At 37.9% G+C, this 14,063-nt stretch overlaps 1 protein-coding gene across 2 annotated transcripts in view; it reads left to right on the top strand.

Moving 5' to 3' along the window:
• LOC134531744 (5'-AMP-activated protein kinase subunit gamma-2) overlaps positions 1-14,063 on the top strand; it is an 810,162-nt gene that overhangs the window by 299,543 nt on the left and 496,556 nt on the right. The window lies entirely within an intron of this gene.

Below are 14,063 nucleotides of genomic sequence, written 5' to 3'. Positions count from 1 at the left end.
TAACTGGGGAAATTTTCGCAGAATTAAAATTTTTTGTCCGTTGAGAATAATTTTATAATGTGTATTGATTTTCAAAAGAATGTCATGATTTGAAGAGCAAATGTTCATATTAAAAAAAAAACCTTTAGTACACACTGCCAACCATTCAAACTTCAGGATTATACTATTTACCATATCATTGACGCTGAGGAATAGTCGTCGTTCTAAAGTTCAGTTGATTGTTTGTATCAGTAAAATAGCCTGCTATTTAACTGGCAGTGCAGTCGACAGGGCGCTACAGCGGGCGGGCACTGGCAGCCAGTGTCTGGCGCGGGCGGGCACTGGCAGCCAGTGTCTGGCGCGGACGGCCACTGACAGCCAGTGTCTGGCGCGGACGGCCACTGACAGCCAGTGTCTGGCGCGGGAGGGACTGGCTGTCTGCACCACGCGGCGCTGCATCCCCCGACACTCCAGCTGACGCCCTGGCGTCTACGGTCTCCTCGGACTGACAATCACTAATATCCAACCAAAAATCAACTTATTAATTTGTAAGGTAAAAGCACCTATTATGAGACCTTTCCTAATATGAGACCCTACACTTTCTCAGCCGGGAGCTCCTCAACTCTAGCGGACAATACACTAACTCGGTGTAGGGAACGTTTTATTGCGTGTGTATTGTTTTCATTAGCGAGCGAATGTGCAGACAAGCGTGGTTACCGATTTTGTGTTTTACGAGCTATCGAGTTTTCCACCGAGATAACAGAAACGGCTTACATATAAATCAAGGTAAGGTTACTTGTTATAACATTCATACATGCTGATTGCTATATAGATGAGTGGTTATGTGCATGCTAGTGAGATTGTGTTTCGTGCACTTTTTGTATCTGCAACACAAAGACTTTTGTTGCGTATTGATGGCTCCTATTATGAGACCTACAGAGTACCCTTTTATGGGATACTATCTCATATTAGGAACCGGGTCTCATATTAAGAGCTTCCTGCTAAATAAAGTGTTATGCATTTAAACATGAGAGTATCATTTAACTATCGCCTTGTTACAACAGAATGATGATTTATTATGTTATAATGTAATTAAATTGCTTCATATCTAATGTATAGCAATATAATTCTCTTTATTAACAAACTGTAATGACATATTTCATAAGTAATGCTGGACTTAGGATATTAATTCATAGGCATAGATTAACAGTTTTCTTTGCTTAAAATGACATTGAATTTAACTTTATTATTACCTTTCATATTAATGTTTTGCTTTTAGAGGGATCCTAGCCGAAATCCGAAAAGGAAGAAATGGACAAGGAGCAGATGATCCTAGCTGTCAAAGCTGTACAAACAGGTACTATGGGTTACAAGTCAGCAGCGAAACATTTTGGGGTACCAAAAAGCACAGCGGAAAGGTATATGAAAAATACTGAATTGCGTACTGATGATTTGGTAAATGTGCCATTAGGAAGAAGGCCTACATTAAGTTGTAAACTAGAAAATGAACTCGTACCGTACTGCATTGAGATGGATAAAAGGTTTTATGGGTTGAGGAAATGTGATATTAAAAGGATGGCCTTCCAACTAGCCATTGCTAATGGTATCAAACACCCATTCTCAGAAAAAATAAATCAGCTGGTAAGAAGTGAATGGGGTCTTTCTTAAAGCGTCATCCACAGTTGTCATTAAGAGTTCCCCAAGGCATTTTTCACGCCAGAGTAAAAGGTTTCAGTCCTGAAAATGTGAAAACATTTTTTGAGCTCTATGTAACTGAATTTGACAAAATTAAAGGCCGTCCTCACAGGTTGTACAATGTTGACGAGACTGGGGTAACTGTGGTACAGCACAGAGCTGAGAAGGTAATATCCCTGAAAGGAAAACGAGAAGTAGCTGCACTGACATCAGCTGAGAGAGGGTCACTCATAACAGTCGTTACTTGCATGAATGCAGTTGGTTCTTTTGTCCCTCCATTGATAGTGTGGCCAAGGAATAATATGAAAATAGAACTCATGGATGGGGCACCAGCTGGTTATATTTGGGGATGCCACCCTTCTGGATGGATTCAGGGGGATTTGTTCACAAAGTGGTTTGATCATTTTTTGAATATACAAAGCCACCACTTGAAGACCCTGTTCTTATTCTCGATGGCCACTACTCACACACCAGAAATGTTGATGTGATACGATTGGCTAGAGAGAACCACGTATCAATCTTTTGTATCCCTCCTCACAGTTCACACAAAATTCAGCCACTGGATGTAGGCTTCATGAAACCACTGAAAACCTATTATGCCTCAGAAATACAGGCTTCTTTAAGAAACAACCCTTACCGTATTGTAACACCACTCTTGGTTGCAAAGTTGTTCAGTGCAGCATATCAACGAGCTGCAACAATGGAAATAGCAGTCAATGCATTCCGCTAAACAGGATTTTACCCATTCAACAGTGATGGGTTTCGTGATTGTGACTTTGTAATTCACAGTTGTCACGAAATTCCTGATAGATATGTTCATACCAGTGCAACTATCATCGCCACTTCGAATGACACATAAACTGGTGCAGGACCATCTAATTCTCACCCTGTTCTGCCTATGGATCACCCACATTTTTTTGGCACAGGGCCTTCTGATGCTAGTCCTGCTCAAACAATGGACATCACACCTATCTCTCCTAAAGACATTAAGCCAATTCCTAGTCTTTCAGCAAATTTATAAAGCCGAAGATGTGGCAAAGCATCTGTAATAACCTCATCGCCTTACAAATCCGATCTCCTGAAGAGTTTGGAAAGAGCTACAACAGCAAAAAATAAAAAAAAGAAGCTGCAGGGAAATGTCATAAAACCCTGACAAAAACCTTCTGCCAACACACAAAAGTCAAGATCACGATGTTGTACAAGAAGATTAATGGAACAATCCAGCAGCGACGAGTCGGATGATGATTTCGACATCTTATCAGATAGCTCTGGTGAAGAAGACAACTATGCTGAATGCCTCTTCTGTGGATGCATATTTTCAGATGACAAACATGGCGAACAGTGGATACAGTGTACTGTCTGCTGTCGTTGGGCTCATGAACATTGTGGTGCCACTGACAGTCACTTTGTGTGTCCTCATTGCCAAAAGAGGATAAAGAAATAATGTGTCCCATATTAGGAACCCTTTTTTTTCCTTTGGAAAAGTGCAGTGTCATCCGTTTTTTGCAGAGGACATAAATTTATTATTTTTAAACAATATGTATGTATTGCATTTTATAGTTAAACATATCAAGTAATTTATCATACGTTAAATGTTAATTTATGTTCACTTAATAAAAATATATGAATTTTATTTAAAAGGGGTCCCATAATAGGTGCCTTTACCATAATATTAGCTCATCTGGAAAAAAAAGGGGTCTATATTCAACATTAACTCATCTTAAACCGATTCCCAACATTCGAAAACACATCATTAGTAATGAAATCAGCCAGCAGCACTAACCTTAATGCATTCATCATTCATTGTGTCACGTATTGCCTGCAATGTTTCTGTTATTATGACACCAAGTGTGCTAGCTGCTACTGCAGGTCTTGGTAGTTGCACCCGGTTGCCAAATACCGCAGGGTGATAGCCAGCCTAAACAAATAAAAATATTTAAAAATAACTTGACATTTCTTTGCCCCGGCCACTGATGGTATTTTAAATAAATCATTGAATATTTTTACCTGTCACGGGGCTTGATGGCTTCCCTCATAACCGTAACCTGCTTCTTAATGGTGTGAGAAACACGTTCCAATAATTCTTCAAAGAGAGCCTCATCCATCCGTACGAAGTTTCTATAACTCTCAGTGTCACACACACACACACACACAACTGTTACATTTAGCAGGATACCGAAGACCCCAGCGGCTGTGTTGGCAAACGTTTACCACTACTTGAAACAGATTTTCGCTTCTTTTTTTTCTTCTCTCTCTTGTACTTCAAGTTTGGTTGATCATTACTAGAAAATGCGAAGGGGGAGGGGAGTATACTAACCTAGGTGTCAGTTTTTTTTGTTTATCAATTTCTAGCTTCGACAATGTTTTCCAAAAAATACTGTTATGGCTTTTAATGTCGACTCAAAATTTCATGAAATTGGAACGAAAAAAAGTTCAAAAAGTTAATAAAATTGTTCTAAGGATTCTTTAAGTTTCGTACAGGCTTAGGCGTTCTTGTTATGCACTGTTAAATTAAAAATACACCTCCGTTTTTGTTTGGCACGATTATACTATGTATTCTTGAATCTTCAGTACTTCAAGAGTAATAATTATGAGAGTAATTTGTGTAAGCTACTTGTAGAAAATAGTACATGGATTGAAGTGTTCGTGTTTTCTACCCACAGAGTACATAAATATACAGTTTCTCTGATGGTTTGTATGCAACAGTTAATTAATAAATTTTGGAAAAAAAAAAAAAATATCTACTCAATGCTAGGAGGACTACCGATATAAAGCTGAAGAAGTAAATCTTACTTTTATCACTAATCTTCATTGCGGTAAATTATTATGCACTTTCTCTCTCTTTCTCTCTCTCTCTCTCTCTCTCTCTCTGACTTCTCTTTTTCCCTATTACCCTCTTGCTCCTGTCTGCAGCAAGCAGCTCATTTGTTTCAGATTAAATTTACATGCATTCATCAGAGTTTTTGTTAATTTAATTATATTATTTCTCTTCGATTTCTTTTGATAACTATCACTATAATTTTAATTCCTAGGCACTTTTCAATGATAATTGTAAAAGTATCATAAAACGAAGGTAGCTTTTCTGATGCCCCATTTATGAATTCGCTGATGCAATGCCATAATTTTTCAAGAATTTTTAGAATGTTATTCAGTTCGTTTTGTATATGTAAAGAGAAATATGTTATTTTATCTCGGGGAATTATTTAAAAAATTCTCTATTGTTTAGAATAGTCCCAAACGGAAGGGAACCTCCGCGGTTAGTCATACCAACAGTTTAAACGAAAAGCGAGGTGGAGATCAGCACAGACGCGCGCTCTTGTTGAACAAAAAATATCGTGTAGGCTACAAACGAAATTTAGAAAAAGAAAATTTACATTCATTAATTTTTGTTCGTGCTGGTAACTGTCGTTATTGTTAATATTGATAATTCTTACGTGTGTGTAGTTATCAGTTCGTATCACCGCAGTTTTAATTTTTGACGTAGATAGGCCTGTATTTAAAATATAACAGGACGCGGCGTGTGCAGAACGGCGCGGATGGTCTGTTGTCCGGGGTAAGCGACGGAGGCTGGGGTGAGGTTACCGTCCCGTGTGCCTGAAGCGACACGAGCATGCACCGGGCCCTCGCCAGCTGGTGGGCGTGGCGTCGCCATGGCAACACACACTCCCGGTCACTCTCTCTCTCTCTCTCTTCGTCCGTCGATGTGACCTAACCGCGGGGAACTTGTGCAAGCCGCTTCCGCGTGGCTTGACGGCTCGCGGCTCTCTCAACGGTGATGCGACCATCCATAACACACGATTCGATACTTCAATTTTTTTAGGGGGGGGGGGGGAGGGGGGAGAAATCAGCTGAGGAAAAAATAACTTAATAGTATTTCCTGTAAAACATCCCTACTATAAGCATTATTACAAAAAAGTTAAGTGAGGGGAGCTTAACTAGCATACTAGCAAAAATTTTCGGAAATAAGTTTGTTATACTTTATTCTGATTATCTTAAAAGGTTACCTATACTTGTTAGAAATAGAAATTTGTATGATTAACTTGAAAAGGAGTCTGTAAACATTAGATTCATAATTCCTTCATACACATTACTAGTTCAAATAAAATTATGATTAAAATGTACTTTAACAAAAAAAAAAAGGAAGCCACGGCCATAAATTGCTCAACTTTATGTGGGTTATTTAAACAAAAAAATAAATCTAACTTTTCTCGCAAATGCACATTTCTTTCAAAATGTTAATCGCATCACGAAAATTCCAAATTTGTCCACGCAAAGCAAGGAATATTTATTACGTTTATTACGTATGAAAAAACGTGTCTTGGAATCAGGTGCCTGGGTTATTTGAAAACTCTTCCGATAGTTTCAAACAGAATTCTATCAAAAAGGCTGACGCCTTCTAATGTAGACTCGTTGAAAAGGGAGTACTTCGATGACCACATACTTGCATTGTCCAGGTTCTCGATGCTGCCCACCACGAGCAATGTATGTCAGTTCCATGCGCACGTCATTGACCTTAACCTCGGTCAACATGAAGTTCTCGTCGCCGATTTGCACACAACGCGGAACACCGCGAAAATCTTCTTGTATCACGTCAGGTGATGTTCCAGACTCGCCTGAACATAATACGGCGAGTTCAGATGCAATCGTTAAATTATAACATTCGTTCCACGCATGATTTTTTTTTGCTACTGGGCCATTTATTTTGATGCGCCTGCATTGAGATAGAGGCCTCCATTCTTGTTAGTAAGGTCAGAGAAACTTGCTTAAAAATAAAGTAATTAATATGCCTTGTGCATAAGCAAAAATGTTTAAATGAAATTCTGAAAACTTTTTATTTATGTACTCCATATACTTTTTATATAATGTGTAGTTACAATTCAGCGAAACACAACTTTTTTTTTTAAAATTTAATCGTAGCATATATTTTCCAATGGAAATACCAGACATTTAAAAAAATAAAAAGTTATAATAATGATCTAAATAATTAATGTGTGTAGTGACGCTCTGAATGCTTTAAAAGATTTAAGTTGGATCTCACTGTCTTTTAACATCCTACACTTGACATATAAGATAGCTTTACTGTTCGACATTATTTCACGTTCAGTTTTTTTTTTCCACGCCTATCTTTAAAGAACTCAAGTCAGCAGTAAGTGCAGTTGTAAAATTTAAAAAAAAAAAAAAAAAAAAAAAACATGTTTCCAACGTTTACCGACAGTGCTTCTGTGAAAACTCGGGTAACAGAATAGTTTCGCAAATTTGTAAAATTTTATTTGTCAGTTTCAAACTTGTACTTCAGTTTAAGGGGCCTCAGGAGTGGTGGCGAGAATTATGGTGGAGGAGAAGCCAGAGAGTGGTGATATAATGTCTGGTTTGGAATGGATTTTTTTGGAAAAGGGGTTTTGATTAAGGAGGGGGGGGGGGGTGGGGTGGGGTGTAGGGGCAGAAAACTTTCCGCTGCGACGTGCGTGGGCGTGGGCAGGAAGCCGGCGGTGTTCGTGGCAGGGGAAGAGGGGTGAGGGGCGCACCGGGTCAAGGTGTCTCGTGCCTCCGGCGCTGTCCGGGCTCGACCAATAACAGTTTGTCACGCCGCGCCGCGCCTTCGTCTGCCGGTCGAGACGATACATTTGCAACGAGACCGAATATACACAGGCCGAGTCGGCTGTCGACCCACAAACTTCTGCTGCAGGTTCATCGCGGTTATAAACGGCTTTCCGGTGATGGCACGAGCCTTTTTTTAAACTTGAAGCTGAAATACTGGTTCATGGAAAATAATAGATGAAGTATTTACGATGGAACCCGTAATCGTCTGGGAAAAAATTCAAATTGAACAATGTTCTAAAACCACCACACAAATTGTCGCTTTTTGTTTTTAAATGATTAGGTTGGAATAATTTGTGATCTACAACGCGTCAAAAAAAAACCATGAATAAAAAGGGCATTACACAAAATTACTTCAATTAAATATTTTTTTACGACAGCGATAAATTGTAAAACTTTTTTGAATTTTTTTTATTTGTAATAAAAAAATGGTTCAGCTCCAACATCAAATGTGTGTGTGCCAGCCTTGGCAATCAAGTCGCATTTTTTTAAACTCTTTTTTTTTCTTTACTGTTATGACCTTGCAGATGAAGTTTGACGGTGGAATTCTGAGTCGCTCTACGAAGGCAAGTGTTTGGGCCGGACTGCGCTGTAGTGATTCGTGTTGACCCTTCCGCTAGACCAATGAGCATCAAGGTTACATACAAAAACACCCACGGTGATGTCGGTTCAGTTAAGCTTATTTTATGCATACGTACACTGTTAAATTTTTATTAACGTTTCTTAATGTAAGTTATTAACCTTTAAAAAAACTCTAGTGGTAATTTTCCCTATAGGTACTTTGGCTATGATTTTTTCTTTGCAAGTTTTGGTGACAATGCAATAATTAATTAATAATTTCGATAATTATTTTCCTTGTTGGGGCCGATTTTCTGCAATCTGATCATCTATCTCATTAACAGAATCTCGTCTTTCTCACCGGTTAGTAAATATATTTCTGCATATTTAGTAAAAATGAAAACATTTTATTTTACTAATCATGATATTGTTGAACTCATTGGTCATTCTTTTAACACTTTCAGAACACAGTAGAAAAAATATTTATAACCTACCAAGAGAACATTTTTTTTCTTTTTATTCCCCACTAACTTAACAAATATATGAAAGTACATAATATGTGCGATATTAAGTATAATTGGAATATAAACGTTATCATTACATAAAACCAATTTTTCCCCCCACATGGTCTCGTGATCAGGGGCGTTTTAAGCCCTGCTCCTACACAGAAAAAATAAATTTCTGTTATTTTACAAAACATTACTTTGGAAACCAGTTGCCGAGAAATAGTTTGTAATACAACAGGAAATATATTGTAAATTTGTACAACTCATAGCTATTTTTGCACGTATGAAATACGTTTTTCGAGATAATACTGAGTAATTATCACGAGTATTGGCGCATATTTTATATTTTAAATGACGTTTCATTCAAGAACAATTTTATCGAACCATGGGAAAAAATAATCGATTATTCAACACTATGGCTATTTTGTCGATTCATGCTTATTGATGTGCGCAGTTAATACTGGAGAGCTATTCAGGTAACGGTTTGCAAATAACTTTTAACTGTTGGAGGTACTGGCTCAACGCAGTGCACAAATTAATGTCCGGGTAAGAATCAGAATCTTTTATTACTGCTAACATGTTTCAAATTATATATATATATATATATATATATATATATATGTATATAATTTTACATGAATATTCCTGTTCCACGTACAAAATAAAAATGAGGATAGCAGGGGAGCGCGGCGAGACGGCCTGTTAGCATGCACGTGACACTTGGCACGTGACACTTGGCACGTGACACGTGACGTCTGGCCTCCGCTCGCCGCGCAAACACACGCGTGTGTGGAGAGAGGCTGTCGGCAAACACCGGCGCTGGCGCCGCCTCGCTAAACTACACGACCCGGTGCTGCGGGCTATTCGTGGTCCTGTTCTCACACGAGACAGGGTTCCCGCGGACAAGGGAAACACGGGGGAATTGAGAACGACGGGAAATTGCTGAAATGTTTGCTACCGAACTGGAAACTGGATTAGCAATTTCGGATACTTCTTCTAATGTCTCAAAACCAGTCTTGTTTTTATTTTTATTTTTTATTTTTAATACTTGTAAACCCGTCTGTTCTCATCTGTAACTAACCGTAGGCTGAATCGACTGCGTATTGATTTAATAATTTGAAGCACGATCATATGTTCGATCGTTTTTCACAATGACACAATCAACAAAGTGATTGTAATATGTAAACAACTATATTTGATGACTGGAAATACCTGTAAAAAAAAACCTGTGTATTGTGCGGGAAAGATTTTAAGATACGTTTTAACATGTTACGTGTTTTGATACGTATTTGTAATTTAATGTATTTTATATCTTGCAAGATTGATTGATGAAGCAGGAGGGGATGTTTTAATGCAGGGGATAAGGAAAATTCTAAGGAAATTTTCTGTAATAAGAGATTGAGAATACCAATGGAAAAATTTAAATAATTCAGTCGGGATTAAAATTCTAGCTTCGATTGTTATTGGGGTATAGTGGCGCGTGTTTCACTATTATTTTATCTTTAACCGTGAATATTCAAGTAGAGTTTTGTCAAACACTTGACAGTAATTACATCTTGAAGTAATAACTGTGGTAATCATCTCGTCCCTGTGTGAAAAAAAAAATATATTTAAAGCATTCTTCTATACTTATGCATCACCTTTATCCCAATTACAAAATTTCATCTGAAAAAATCGGTAACTCAATTATTTCAATAAGATTTGAGATTTTTTTTTGGACACACGCCATTGCTGATTACACGGTTTGCCATAAGAAACCCCAATAACAGACAAAAAAAAAAGGTGTATATGAAAACACAAGAAAACAAGCAAAAATCACCCGATGTCAAAGGTTAAAAACATACATTCCTTCCACGGGGTTTTCTTTGCTATGTTTTTAACTTAATCTTCCCCTCGCAAGACCCATTCAAAATACGTATTCCAACTCTGCAAGAGAAGATAATTCGTGACAAGGTTAATGGCGAAACGTTGATGAGAGAATATTCGTAATGATTTTACACTTTAACTAGTAAGTGAATGTGCATCTTTTGAATATTCGATCTTTTAATGATTGTTTTATATAAACGACAATTTAAAAGCCGTGGCTAGTGTTTCTTCTCAGCCAGTAAGATGTAGAGGTATAAAACTACAGAAACTTCCTGTTAAGAAGGGTCTCAATGTACGTAGAAAATTTTGAATTATTAACAGGGAAAGTTTAAAAAAAATGTATTTATATGGTCAGTGCTACATTTTTTTTAAAGCTTTTTGTACAGGTAATTTTCTTAAGTGAGATTTTCTGTAGAGGGTTTTTACTGTTTTTCCCTGGCTATACTGCTGTTATTTCATGTTTTAAGGTAAAGCCGGAATGGACTGAGAGATATAGTTTCTTAATATAATGCATTCGCAATAAATTAAACTATATATATTCGGGAATGTAAGGAATTTTTCGCTATTGGCCAGATTGATCGTGTTGTTTACAACACAGAGTTGTTTGTTCTGGCACGCCAAGAAACACCGCTTGTAGATGGCCTCGCTGTTTGTTTGGTGACCGCTTGGCTCTGGTTCGGGCGTCTGGCCGCGCACGCGACGTTCTGGGTGATTTGTGTCGCGCAGGGCATAGCAGGGGGCTCTTGTAGCTGTGGAGCTCTTCTGCCACCTTGCAGTTCCAAATATTTCGAAACCGCTTGCAACAAAGCTTCCTTGATAAAATGTTCTGGCTTGTTGGCATGGCATAGGTCTTAGCTGTGGCTACTTGTTGAGTCGACACTTGTGAACTGGTGTGATTATCATGACACTTGTAGTCTCCAGCGAGACTTGTGGTTCTGTTAGTAAATAGGTATGTTGTTGCAACAAAGTATAGAAGGTCTGGGAGATAACGATTTGTTGTCATGGCATGCCAAAAATTTTGGATCAGTAGTTCAAATTTAGAATTATAGCAAAAAATATGGAAAACCCCAATATGGTGGGCCCTAACCCTCCCTTAAGGAGGAAAAATGGGAACCGATTTAGGCCATAAAAAATATTTTTTCTGTCTTTCAATTTTCGAAATTTGGCTTCGTCCAAGCATGGAACATAATTTAAAAGCATGCCTGAAGAAAATCGTTGCAAATAGTTACAGTTGTGAAGTCACGTTTAGTTTTCAATTTTCTATTTTGGGGATAACGGTAACTGTAATCATGCTGTCAACAGACAATATGTTATGATATTTGAAAATGTCTTAATGTGTGGTCTTTGCCTTAAATTAACGCAAACTTTCACAACCAAACGATAAAAAATGTAATGGTTACGGCATAACTACTGTTGAAACCAGTGTGGTGTTCTTCAGTTCTTAACTCCTCCCCGCTTCCTTTCTTGATGTCGGGACTCGTCACAGAATTTTAACATTTCGAGGAGACAGTCACCATCCTTATTGAAGAACTTGTCATTCCACTGGTTTCCGCGAAATGCGATGGTTGTAATGCACATAACTAGCGACACGCGGATAGAGGTTAAGGAAGGCAGCGCACTCGCACACCGGAGCGCCCGGGCTCGGAATTCAGGTTCCGTCTTCCAGGTTTATGTTTTCCTTGGTTTTTCGAAATCACTCGAGACAAAAATGCAGAGACGGTTCTTTATTCTAGGCCAGGGGTCGGCAAATCGCGGCTCTTTTCATAATATTTCACGGCTCTACAACTCTCCGCGCTGCCACATCACACGAACCAAAATAATGAAACGGCCCAATCACAAGGCATGTCCTCAACAGGCGCTCGCACCGCCCATCACCGCTCTCACCCGGGGGCTTTTCTATTTTAATATTTAATTAAAATAATTAGGTTGTCTTGTTTATTCAAAAGAGCTCTACCAACGACTACCATATTTTTTACATTTACGTGTTTTTCCCCCTAAGTAGCTTTTATTTTTAAGATTTAAATTTGTGAATAAAATATTTTGATTTTATTTCTTTTTTTTATCGTCATAAAATTCCATACAGATACAGATAAAGTACTTGTTGCGACTCTCTAAAAAATTGGAGAATCTGTTTACTTAGTATTTGGCTCATCACCCTCGCAAGTCTGTCGACCCACGCTCTAGCCCACGACCTACTATCCCTGTCTGGGTAGTTTTTTTATCGTCTCTGGTGACCTCGCTTTCAACAAAAAAAAATTACATAAATATAAAAATTATAAGAAATTGCGTATTTGGATACCTAATCCTTTCCCAGAAGGTTTTTTTTAAATATTTCATGACGTCATAATGTATTTACGCAAAACAAGTCATGAGTAAATATACAAGGTTGTTCATACAAGGATACGAAAGCATCGCCTGGTTTCAATGTAAGCCAAATCTGAAACTGCCCTTTCGCTAAAAGAGCGTTCGAGAACGTGAAATCCCATCATTCGTTCCTGCCTGACACCCGCCATTTATCCCGCGGTGTGCAATTAACATCGCAGCTGATCGCGCGCGAATAATTCCAGGCCTGCGGGCAGATCGGCGTTTCTAACGCGTGCGCAGCCAATCACCTCCGTCCGGCCCCGTCACGTGGCACACGCCTCGGGCAAGCCACGCCCCCCGACTGACACGGGTTAAGCGCCTGCTAAATACGTTCCAAATAAATGGCACTGGTGCAGAAAGTTTCGTTACGTAATTTGATTGTAAAACGGGGTTGATATTGATTGCTTCGCAAGTTGTGCAAGGTCGTTGGTATCCGCTCCAGCTAGGCTTGATTGCAAACACAGCAACAACACTTATCTGGATAAAAATCTCTAAACCAATCAGTATCCTAAACCGGTATCTTGGAGCAGTGTAATAATGAAGAAAACTCCATCAGTGATCTAGTACGTACATTTCCCTTCCTTTTTTACTGGGTAAATTAAATTTGCTCAACATTTGTACGTACATATTGAGTTTGAAAGCAGTTGCTTAGATTTGTTTACGTTTGCATTTGGTGATAGTTTACACATTGTTAGATTCATGATTGAAGCTTTGTTGAGTCTGACATATTCGTGTGAGACTTTTATTTTATTCAAAGAGATACATGCCTGTATAAAAGATGATTTTCTAATGTAGAACAGTATTACTGAAAGTTTTTTTTTTTAACGATTTAACTTTGAGTACGTATTTGTGTTTTTTTTATCTTGCAATTATTTGGGAATTACTTCTAGGTGAAATTATATATATGTACTGTTCCAAATGCATGTGATACTATTACCCGTATAGGTCAATTCAATTTCAGTGCTGTTTCATAAGGCAAGGAGTAACATCTGATTTGGGTTTTTTATTAGTAGACCTTAGGAAGAGAGATAAAAAAAGGGGTGGGGGGAGGGAGAACTAACGTTCAGATCTCTTGTAGGTAAAACGTGCTGCTAATTAAACACATTTGTTACTCAGTTATAAACGTGCTTTTTGAAGGGTAGCAGTGGCATTTAGGAACTCTCTTAGCAATTTCCGAAAAATTTGAAATTGTAATCTTTTAACTATCTGCATATTTCCTTCATTGAATTTGACAAAACATTTTTCTATGTAACTATTCGTCAAACAGTCGTTATTTCTCAGAAAAAATATAACATTTATTAAGTTTTTAAAAATGTTTTATTGTTTACATAATAACTTGAAATGTACTTAACTCTTAACCATTTATTATTTTATAACTATACAATATTATTCACTGTTTTGCTTAAATCAAATATCATTTAGAAGGTTTTAAAATGTGTTAAAGTAGTAGTTCAGTTGTGTTTCCGTTCAATTTTTTAAATCGACGTGATTTCCATG

The sequence above is a fragment of the Bacillus rossius genome, chromosome 5, assembly GCF_032445375.1.
Source record: "Bacillus rossius redtenbacheri isolate Brsri chromosome 5, Brsri_v3, whole genome shotgun sequence".
Lineage (NCBI taxonomy): Eukaryota > Metazoa > Arthropoda > Insecta > Phasmatodea > Bacillidae > Bacillus > Bacillus rossius.
The sequence above is the reverse complement of the archived record's forward strand: the minus strand, read 5'-3'. Positions and strand labels throughout refer to the sequence as shown.